The sequence below is a fragment of the Protobothrops mucrosquamatus genome, unplaced genomic scaffold (genome assembly GCF_001527695.2).
Source record: "Protobothrops mucrosquamatus isolate PMUCROS unplaced genomic scaffold, P.Mucros_1.0 scaffold547, whole genome shotgun sequence".
NCBI lineage: Eukaryota > Metazoa > Chordata > Lepidosauria > Squamata > Viperidae > Protobothrops > Protobothrops mucrosquamatus.
In genome coordinates, this window is record NW_015386851.1 from 377,917 (window position 1) to 389,872 (window position 11,956).

Sequence of the window (11,956 nt, forward strand, 5' to 3'; positions counted from 1 at the left end):
CCTTTCCTTGAGAGAGAGACTCTCTGCTCAGTCACTCATACCATGGTCATCTCTGTTTGGACTACTGCAACATGGTCTACATGGGGCTAACCTTGAAAAGTTTCCAGAAGCTTCAGCTGGTACAAAATACGGCCATGCAAGCTATATTGGGTACTCAAAGAAGGGCACATGTAACATCTCTGTTCTGTGAGCTGCATTAGGTGCCAGTTTGCTTCTGGGTCCAATTCAAGGTGTTGTTTATATCCTATAAAGTCCTACAGACTATCTATGGAACTGGCTTCATCCCATCATATCCGCCCATCCCATCCAGTCAAGCAAGGAAGGTACATTGCAGACTCCATCAGTTAAAGAACTCTGACTGGCAGGGTCTACCATTGCCCTTCCCCTTGGAACATTGTCTCCCTGGGAGGTGGGGGGAGCCTTCTCCTGGCCTTCAAAAAGGGATTAAAATATGGCTCTGCAGCCTGTGTGAGGAGCCCAAAGGAGCATGCAATCGTGGGGTTGGTTAGTGCCATGGAGAATCTTCCCTTTGCTAATCTTTAATAGGGTTTAATTATTCTTGCTTCTTTAAATCTTTTTTTAAGTTTAAATTTTTTAATTCTAACATTTTAACTCTAACATTCTAATTTTATATATACATCTTCCTTAAAGGAAGATGGGTGGTTCAGAAATATAAAACATAAATAAATAAAATTGGTACACAATTCATAGCTTTTTCCTCCAGCTCAACAGAGTACAAAGATATCTTTGTACATCTGTGCCATCACCCCCTCCCTGGGAAGCTCTGTTGGTACATTGAAACCCAGAGGGGCAGATCACAGGCTTGCCTTCATCTAACAAGATATCAATAATGTACACCAGGACTGCACGCTTATCCACAACCAAGTTATGGAAGAAAGAGCTCTTAATGTACCAGCAATATCTTAAGACTAGAGTTACCAACAATCTTCCTACTGGGACTTAATGATAAGACTCCTGAGATGAAATTAGGGATCAACCTCAAATGCTTCCTGTCATCTCTTCCCTGAAAAATGAGCTATAACCCTCTCCTGAGGGGTTTCAAATTAGATGTAACTCTCCTCTGCTTCCATTTTCACAAACAAACTCCCCTATGATGACTTACACAATCAAATTCTTTCAAAAACAGAACTAATACACAACCTCGCCCATGCAGGAATTCAGCCATATGGCTGCAACATTCAAGTTGTCACCCAATGAAACACCCAAACAACTCACAATACTTGTCCTTCCATTACTTTCCTAAAATACATCACAAGTTTGACACATCACCTAGCTGTACCCTCTCATTAATGCACTTGGTCCAAAACTAACACACAATCCAAATGAAGATCTACCTCAAGTTGCTTCATCTCCTTCTTAAAGCAGTTTATCCTGATTCAGTTGTGCTATCCTTATAGAAAAGTGTCAGTCCCTAGATGAATTCCCCAAGTCTTCACCATATTTCCAGGCAGTCACAATCTGGTTTGTTGCAACCCCAGGCCTTCAAGTACCAGACAGTAGGGTCTTCCATGTGGTGATATTTTATCTATAGGTGTGAGACAAGAAAGAAATCAGCTTGGAAATATTACCACATATCATTCTTGGTTTTGGGCCTGACAGCATATTTTTGTTTTGTTTTTTCAAATATTTGTACACAAGGATGCCTTCTTCTCACATTATCTCATCTGACAAATCCTTTCTTTTTTCCCTTATGGTGCCTCCACAATTATGATGATACAGTGGTCAAAATCTTAGGGGTTGGGTGGTTCTTTATTCCTAGTTCCTCTGTAGGCTCATAGAAATATTGTCACAAGAAAGAATGGAAGGAATGTACTTCAGCTTCATAGAAACAAACTACAGCAGGAACATACTTATATTGGAACTTATTTTTTTTTTAAGAGTGAAGGGAAGCTTTCCAGTACTGTGGGAAGGGGAGAGGAAAACAAAGGAAGCATGCCTAGGCAGATAGCAAAAGGATGTCCGTGAGGTGAGGGGGTGTTGAATGGAGCATGAGCTTCAAGAGTTGAGGATACTTCACTGACTTAATGGGCCAATAGTCCAGGATGAAATGGCGGTCCAAGCAACAGGAGTGCGGTCCAAGCAACAGGAGTGCCAAAACTATACCCAATGGGAGCTGGGGTGTTTTTAGAATGGACTAAAGCCCCGAAGACCATCCACTCTGAAGGGCTTAAGATGGCTCATGTTGGAAACAGTTTTAAATCAAAGCTGTGAAATGTGTGCAGGATGCATTGGCCATGGGCTGGGACAGGGAAGAGAAGGAGGAGATCAGCCCTCACCCAGGAAGCAGTGAAACCTATACTGGTAATGGGAAAAACAGAAAAATTAGATCTGTCCAGTGGATTTGAGAAAAAGGCAATATATGTCTATATCTAATTAAGGCATTTTGCAGTGACTGATCAATAAAATAGATTTTTGTCCTAAAGTAGAAATTTTTTTTAGACTGAAGGTTCCTCCATTTCTCTCTCTCTCTGAGTATGTCATTACAAAATACCTTTACAGCAATAACTTAATTTACTGATGAATCTACCACTAAAAATTATACTATTTCTGTCATATTTATGCTGTTAGTGGTACAGGTCAAAATCTAAATTAATTATCATTTGAAGTTCCTGCAGCTTTTCTAAAGAGCATCTGAATGTGTGCCATTTAAATGACATTAAGGAGACTGTCTGGACAGTTGCTTACTTTTTTCAAACAAAATACCATTCAAATGGGCTATTTTTCAAATGCTATAATTTCTCCAAGTCCTTATTCACCATAGAGGAAATATATGTGACAATTGCAAGCTTAACAGCAAAATAGGAAACATCAGTATCAGGAACAAAGTGAGACTGCATCAAAACAAAGACATTTATGCAGTGACTTCATAATGCAAACTCTACCATTACAAATCTGCATCATGATGTTCAACTAAGGCAGTGCTTAGTTGGCAGTGTTACTTCAGCACCTGGCAGGTGGTATGCATACAACGGGTTGAAAAGCACTGTAAAAAAGTGTAAACAAAATGTAAAAGTGTAGCAGGGGGGGGTGAGCTAAAGCAGCACCAGCGCCGCACAGGCCTGTGGGAGAGTCAGTGGAGCTGCGGTGTTGCTGGGGCTCCGCTGACCGCCAGGATCAGCGCAGGGCTTCAGCTGATTGGCACTTCTGGGAACAACTCACAGACTGGGGGAGAGAAGTCAGCTGGAGTTGCACTGAAGAGAAGAGGAGGAGGGGGGACAGAGGAGAGGATATAAAAGGAGAATGTTTTGGGGGAAAAGAGAAGTGGATGGACAGACGGAGAAGAGGAGAGACTTCTTTGAGACAAGCAGAGGGAGAAAAGGGGATAGAACAGTGCAAAGATTAATGTCAGAGAAACAGGCACAAGTTTCCCATTAAAAGTGTGTTAAGTGGGTGCACAGATAGTCCTCAATTGAGCCCAAAATTTATGTTGCTAAGTGAGAAATTTGTTAAATGAGTTTTGTCCCATTTTACAACTTTTCTTGCCACACTTGTTAAGTGAATCTTGCCACATTTGTTAAGTGAATCACTGCAGTTGTTAAATTAGTAACACGGTTGTTAAAGTGAATCTGGTTTCTCCATTGACTGCTTGTCAGAAGGTTGACCCTGAAACATTACGACCATCATAAATATGAATCAGTTGCCAAGCATCTGAATGTAAATCACGTGACTCTGGGGATGCTGCAATGGTCATAAGTGTGAAAATGGTCATAAGTCACTTTTTTCAGTGCCATTGTAACAGTCACTAAGCAAACTGTTGTACGTCGATGACTATCTGTGCTTTATCACTTTTTTCCTTTTGGGGGGGGGGGTCATCAAGTTTTTGACACCTTGCTAGGTGACTGGTGGTACTCAAATATTGCCATGTCCTAAAATTGATACAATCTGTGAAAAGGTTGAAAAGCACTGAACTAAGGTACTTAAATTGTGGCATTCATTTCATGATGTCATGGATTCCTCATTCTTCTTCATGGAATGACAAGGAGAAACAAGTCTTGTTTGCATCATGATGTTTTCATAAATTTGCACTAATGATATATTGCTACATTGTAATGTGACTGATATCAGGCACATAATACAGTACAGGTAGTCCTCGACCTACAACAGTTCATTTAGTGACCATTTGAATTTCAACAGTATTGAAAGAAGTGATTTATGACTATTTTTCATGCTTATGACCATTGCAGCATCTGCACGGTCACATAATCAAAATTTGGATGTTTGGCAACTGATTCATATTTATGACGGTTGCAGTGGCCTCGGGTTATGTGATCACCTTTTGCAACCTTCTGATAAGCAAAGTCAATGGGGAAGCCAGATTCACTTAACAACCATGTTACTAAGTTAACAACTGCAGGGGTTCATTTAACAAGTATGGCAATAAAAGACATAATATGGGACAAAACTCAATACATTTCTTAATTAGCAACATAAATTTGGGGCTCCATTGTGGTCATAAGTCAAGGACTACCTGCATATGTCATTTGTTCAGTAATGATATGGTACACAAGTTGTCATCATGGTTTCAACCAGATGTTTATACCCAAATATTCAAACCAGAAAAACTGATTCAGGATCGTGTACAAGCATTAATGTAGGCAGTGAGTGGTTATATCAGAGACTTCTGAATATTTCAAATAAAAATCATTTTTTTAAAAGAAACTTTACAATGTTGCAGTTTTGGAAAGTTCTGGCTATTGAGGTTGAGATCCATCCATTAAATGGACCCTATTACAGTATATTTATACAAGAAGACCAGGGAGAACTGAGGGATAGAATTAAGCACATTATCAGCTTAGAATCATTACATTCCCACAAATGGTCCAAGTCCAACCTCTCTTCAATTCTGTTGACCTTTATCTGGCACCAATTTAGTGTTGAACTTTAGTTGACTAGATTCTTGTGTATAGGCTTGAATAAATCTTTTGAGCCGCAACTTAATGGATGGTTCTGATCTTTTGTGCCTATTTATAAGAAGCTAGGTGAAAATACAGACCTACTCCATTTGTCTACTACAGCAGGAAATATAGTTGATTGAGGATAGGGTGTAAAATGCTTGGAGTGCTTGCTAGTCATATTGGCCATCCAACAGTTGTTCTCACCTACAGAAAAAGAAAAGGAAGTTGTTATCTAGAAAGTTTGGTGATCAGGTGAAATTATCCCTACAATTCTCAATGCTTGGATCAAAACTTACTTCAAAGTACTGAAAGCTTTACTTCCATCAGGTTTTTTTCCACTTTAGTTTTATTCTACCTCTCACCGCTTTATGGAAGAATAACACACTTGAAAGGAGAAAAAAAATCCATATTTAATTTCATGAATTGTGAAAAAGTGGTATTCTGTAACAAAAAGATTACCAGATCTTTTTGCAAAGACCAGAAATAAATATTGACACAGAATCCAAGGGACTGAAGCAGAAAATTGAAGATAATAGGAATATTTTTTTCAATTATCTCTGGCCTTGGGGGTTCAGAGACACCCAAAGCACTAACAAGAATTGAAATACAAGCCAGTAAATTCATTTTCTCCTTCTCACTGCCAAGTGTACTTACTCATGCCATGATTTCTAGTGTGAGAGTATGGAAACAGCTGAAGCAAAGAAGCTGAGCAACTTGAGGAAAGTGTTAATTGGAACAGGGAAAGAAGGGCAAGAGTCAAGCTGGCAGCTCACACTTTTCTTTAGCCTTCTCCTCTTGAGAAGGTTCTGCTATTTGGTCCTCAGTGTGCTACCAAGCCAATTTAGATGACTTTTTAATCTTCGCCAGTTTCACCAAATTTAGAGAAGCTGAGGCAAGTATGAACTTCGGAATTTTTCTCCTGTTGAGAAGTAGCTAATGCATTTCTCAGGGAAGCAAATGCATGTTCCCTAGAATATACATGTTGTGGCTCCGTCTTGTGAGCCCCTCTTATCGGAGGAAGAAGGCTCCGAACATGAAGGAGAGGAGATGGCTAGGCCTCCCTCTCCAGGACCCTCCTCTTTGGCAATGCCTCCGGTGTCTTCCGACGGAGAAGAGATTGACCAGGAGCCAGGTGGTTCAGAGATTGGCCAGGAGCCCGGTGTGTCTCAGATTGGCCAGGAGCCAGGTGTGTCGGATAATGAGGAAGAGAAGTTGTGGCTGGATCCACGCCAGCGTAGGAGCGACAAGCGTGTGCAGCAGAAAAAGAGACGTGCCAGAGATTAAGCTGAGTCACTGGACCACACCCCACAGGCTATAAAAGGGTGGTGGTGGCCATTTGGATCTCTGTGACGGACAAAAGCTGAATCTCTGGCAAAGTAGCATGCTGTGGTATTGTTTTTGTTTCTGGGTGTTTGGAGATAAAAGGTCTTGGCAGGCAGCTACGGAGCTGCTGCCAAGTTTCTTATCTGTGAAGTGGTGTCTGGAGAAGTCTTTAACCCCTCGGCTGGCTGTTTGGGTGTGTGGGTCGGAACGGGGACAGAACAATACACAACTATACAGAGGCAAAGGGAGCAAAGAACTGCAACTCTAGCAATTCCTTGCCATGAGCCATCAAGTGTGTTTGTGGGGGCGGAGGATGCCTGTGGAGGAGGTGACCTACCTTTCATTTACAAATTAAAACAATAAACATGGAGATAAACAAGTTTGAAAGATCTCTTCCTCACCTTTCTGCAGAGAAGAAAATAAAGGTTTAAACACAAATAAAGCCAAAGAAATTTGCAATTCCTTGAAAGAATGGTGGTTGCAGTACTATATCTAATGTTACGCATTCTGGAATTCTTTTCAGCTGAAACTATAGAAAAGACGTCTTTAATGTTTTAATTATTTTTCCGTTTGTTTTATAACTTGTAAGCCACCCAGGGTCAACTTATAGGGGAGATAGGTGGCATAACATTTTAATAAATAAATAAAATAAGAATAAATTCCAAGCCCCAACTGAAACCGCAACTNGCAGGCAGGACTGGCCTAGGGGTATTTTAAAGGGGTTTTAAATTAAATTTTTAGTAGAAGCGGCCAAATTTAAATAGTTATTTTTAATCTTTTTAAATTTTGTATTGTATCACTGTTTTAAACTGGCTGTAAGCCGCCCTGAGTCCTCCGGGAGAAGGGCGGGGTATAAATTTAATAAAATCTAAAATCAAATCTAAAAATCAACCATTCCTTATATGTTTGGTTGATAGTGTAGCTAATTGGACCAGCAAGAAAAAAGAGGAAAAGACAAAAATGATGTAATTTGAAAGCACCCTAAAATGAGGGAGAAAAACAAACACTTTTTTTTTGCTGGGGGAAAATGCATTCAGAAAACTGAAAATCAAAATTTAGCAGCACCAATCTTTAATTCAACTAGGTGGTCTCCTGATACATTGAGACAACCATTTCTAAAATTCCCAATTACCTTGGTAGCAGCTTAGGGGAATGGTCTGGAACCATATAATGCCAATTCCACCCCCAAAAAAAGTTGCCTTAAGTCTATGCCTGTCATTATTAATGCATGGTCATTGTCAGTGCTCCTCAAAGATTCCGTCTTTTGTCCATTCCAGGATTTCCAATAAGCCTCAATAGTAGTAACTGTGAGAAGGATCTTGGAGTCCTAGTGGACAATCACCTAAATATGAGCCAGCAGTGTGCTGCAGCTGCCAAAAAAGCCAATACAGTGCTAGGCTGCATTAACAGAGGGATAGAATCAAGATCACATGAAGGTTAATACCGCTTTACAATATCTTGGTAAGGCCACACTTGGAATACCACTTACAGTCTTGGTCAACACGATGTAAAAAAGATGTTGAGACTCTAGAAAGAGTACAGAGAAGAGCAACAAAGATGATTAGTGGACTGGAGGCTAAAGCATATAAAGGACGGCTGCTGAAGTTGGGTATGTCTAGTTTAAATGAAAAGAAGGACTATGGATGACATGATAGCAGTGATCCAATATCTCAGGGGTTGCCACAAAGAAGAGGGAGTCAAGCTATTTTCCAAAGCACCTGAAGGCAGGACATGAAGCAATGGATGGAAACTAATCAAGGAGAGAAGCAACCTAGAAACTAAGGAGAAATTTTCTGATAGTCCGAACAATTAATCAGTGAAATAATTTGTCTCCAGAAATTGTAAACACTCCAACATTGGAAGTTTTTAAGAAGAGATTGGACAAACATTTGTCTGAAATGGTATAGGGTTTTCTGCCTGAGCAGGGGGTTGGACTAGAAGACCTCCAATGTCCCTTCCAACTCTGTTATTCCCTTTCTGTTCTGTTCCTTCTTTTAAGCACTTCCTAAAAAAATGATTGTTGCAAATACCTAGCCTAACCTCAGTGTGTTCTATCTTGTGCTTCCTGTTACATTCCTGATACAGCATTTCTTGACCATGTATTTCATCCTATGCTGATCAAGGTTTATTCTTGTGTTCGTTGTAGATATTGGATTTTTTTTTCTTTACTCAAATTCATGTGATGTATGCCCTTGGGAAGCTCAGTTTAAAGACTATAGCTGCTGCTGGATAAAATTCCCTTTTCTACCCAGTCATGCAACTCAATTGGACAGACACTCAGGGAGTTTAACACATTGTGTTATGAATTCACACATAAGGGAATGTTTTTTTCCCATTTTACGGCATGTTGGCCCATAGCAAGGTCAGCCTCACTAGATTCTCTTTTGCAGTTACATGTTCTTTGTCAGCTCCATAGGGAAAGCACTCATTTGGGTTTCAAAACATGACATGTGTATGTCTGGGGGGGGGAGAGAGACATCCAGATTTTTTAAAAAAAAAATCTTTCCAGCCTAAGGAGTTCCAAAATGAGTAACATTGACAGATATGCTTTATTGCTAAATTATTTGAACAGAAAGAGGGTTTATAAAGAAGAAAATATTAACTTTGTCACATATGTATTTATTTTATTGGTTTCATTTACAGTCAACTGTAAATCTAACACTTGAGGTTGTTTATAGCAATTAAAATACAAGTAATAAAACAGAATAAATATAATGCAATTAAATTCAATATATATCCCATAGATTACACATTCCATAGGAAGAAAATCGTCCCTGCTGTGCCAAAAAGGTGAGCTTTTGGCAATGGGAAGGATTCAAGGATTGCATCATGCTGATAAATGGGCAGGTTGATAGTCCCAAAGGTGATCCTTCAGATTGCCAGTCTCCAAGCCATTTAGAGTCACTATCTTATGCCTAGTAGGCATAAATAAGTAGTCCTGTACAATACTACACTTAGTACAGGCATCATTTCTATGATGCTTTGATACCTAGTATAACACTCCCCAACTGAAGGGATATAACTGAACAAATGTGGGCAGCAGAAGACTGAAGAAGGTTCCCTTGCTCATACCTATTGAGATATCCAAATTAATTCATCAGTATTTTCATGTACAAATACTGGGATGTACATGAAGAGAATATATTTCCTGTGATTCTATCCTAATGGATGTTAATACTGTATCTGAGTCATAATTGCCAAAAATTATCAAATTAGAGCAGAAAATTCTGCTCTAAAGAGGACTAAGTCAAGGACAGTCCATAATCACATTATTGTGCATTCATTGTCCAAGTGAGAGCGACTCTAACAATAACTATTTAAATGCTTTCATAGAGAAAAAGTAGGAAAAAACCATCTGGCCTACTCAAAGAAGGAATGGGCATGACTAAATTCCCTACATATTGTTAAATAATCTATCCAGCATGGGTAATGATAAAAAAGAGGGGCACCTGCAGTTCAAGAATACCAGAAAGGGTACTTATTACCCATTGCTGTTGTAAAGGGTGATTAGGGATACTTTATTGTTAAAGGGAAGTCCAGCCCAATTTATGATCAAGTGAGATTATCCAATGCTTTGCAATCTATCTTCCATACTTCTATTGCCGAGCAAGAAACAAAATCATAAATATGTCTGGCTCAGAGAGACTTTTAGAAATGGCTATCTGATAACTTCAGTGAGCCAAGGAGAAGATAATGATGCAGGCAGCCTTTCTTGTTCTTCTTCGTTTTTTCTTGGATTTATACTCTCAGGTGCAATTCCCAAGTGACCTTGGAAAGCTAATCCATTGAACAGATCTAGCCCATCCATAAAAGTTCTGAGTCTTTAAAAAGTTAGTTCAATCTAAAGAAGAACTCTGCTACCTGCATTGCCACTGTTAATGGCTTAGTCTGTTATGTTAAAAATTGAAATAAATGTTCTTTCTCTTACAAGAATATAAGTTGTACAATCCTAATGTTAAATTGTGTGCTGTGTTTTATGCTGTGTAGGGAAGGAAGCCAACTTTGTCGATCCTTGATAATGGTGTGGCCTGATAGCAGCCACAAAATTCTATTGGCAAAACCAAATAATTCATCTTTTAACTCTTGTCATTAACTTTTGTCCTGACAAGAAAAATAGCAAAGGATGACTACAAATACAGTCACATTTCCAAGGGCTTCCTTTAGAAATCTTTGGAAATAAATACCAACAGTTCACATTGTGCTCTTGATCTCCTCTTATTCATTTCAATGTGGCTCATGAAGAAAAAAAAAAATTCCCCTATCTGGTAATATGGGTGATGGAACAACTTCCACTACTGAGCAGAGAATAGCATTTCCTGATATGCAAGTCTGCATAAAACATATGCCTCATTTATATTAGGTCATTCAAACATATGACATAGAGATAAATAATACATTTCATTCAAAAAAGACAATCAAAAAGCCAAAAAGGAAACAAAGAGTACAAAACACTTCCTCACCAATAATCAACACCCAGGTGAGCAGACATTAATATCAAACACTAGACTTACAATTAAGAAATAAACAATAGCCCAATTAAAAAACCACCAACTCAGACAAACAAGTTAACAGTAAACAACAGACTAATCTAATCAAGAAACCGACAAGACCACTCCCACCATCACTGACAGGGGAAGCCACTAGTATATAAAATGAGCACAAACCCTACTCCCTTCTAGCATTGATGATGTTACCTGGTTTGATAATGAAACGTCTGCTAGAAAACAACAAAGCTAATAGAGCACCAAGGATCTCACTCTTATGCCTCTGTAAGCTAGCCAGCATGGACTAATATACTATGCAAATGATTTTCCACTTCTAATAATGGAAAAGGAGTCAGCCCAGAGCAGTTGGTATGCCAATACACACACAAATAAAAACAGCTTTATTTTCAAGTTTCTACAAGCAAAGCTCTTCTCAGGGTTTAGATTTTTCATAGTCCAGTGATTAAAACTGTGATACAAGACTGTTCAAGTTTGCAAAATTTATAACGAAACATTATCTGTTAACAGTGTCAGGAACAAACAAAAACTCATCTCATTTATATTTTTCCCAGTGTAATTATTAATCTAAATCTTGTTTATCACCGCTGATTTCAGTTTGAAAGACTGAATTAAATCTACATGCAGGACCAGACATTTAGTCTTCCAAGCTTTTGGACTCGTGCTGGAGCTAATCTTCAGGGAACTTGTTTCTACCAGAATGTGTGTTTTGGGCTAGACTATGCATAGTATTTATCGGGTGCCTATTTGTGTGTGGCTTTTTAGCTGTTGATTGGGGTGTTGATGGTTGGCTATTAAGTCATTGGCTGTTGTTTCCTTGTGCTGCCAAATCTTCGATTCCTAAGTACCTGATAAGCTGGTGGTAAATCAGCATTCCTGATGACTGACAAGGGGCCTGTTTCCAGGCCTCCGTTATTTTCCTGGCTATTTTTGTACCTGCTCGGTCAACAATCTTAGTGACTGCAAAATTGAATGTATGTCCTTGTTCATTGTAATGGGACGCTACCAATGAATTCAAGTCTCCTTGTTTTTGACCACTCTGTGTTCTTGCAATCAGGTGGTTAGCTTCCTCCCTATCTATCTTACATAGTCACGGGGGCAATCCAGGTAGGGGATCTGGTAGATTACATTAGAAGTATCTCCCACCTCCAAGCAATCTTGTCAAGGCATGATTTGTCCTCGTATGGTAACCTCTGGGTGGTGTGCGATGCACAC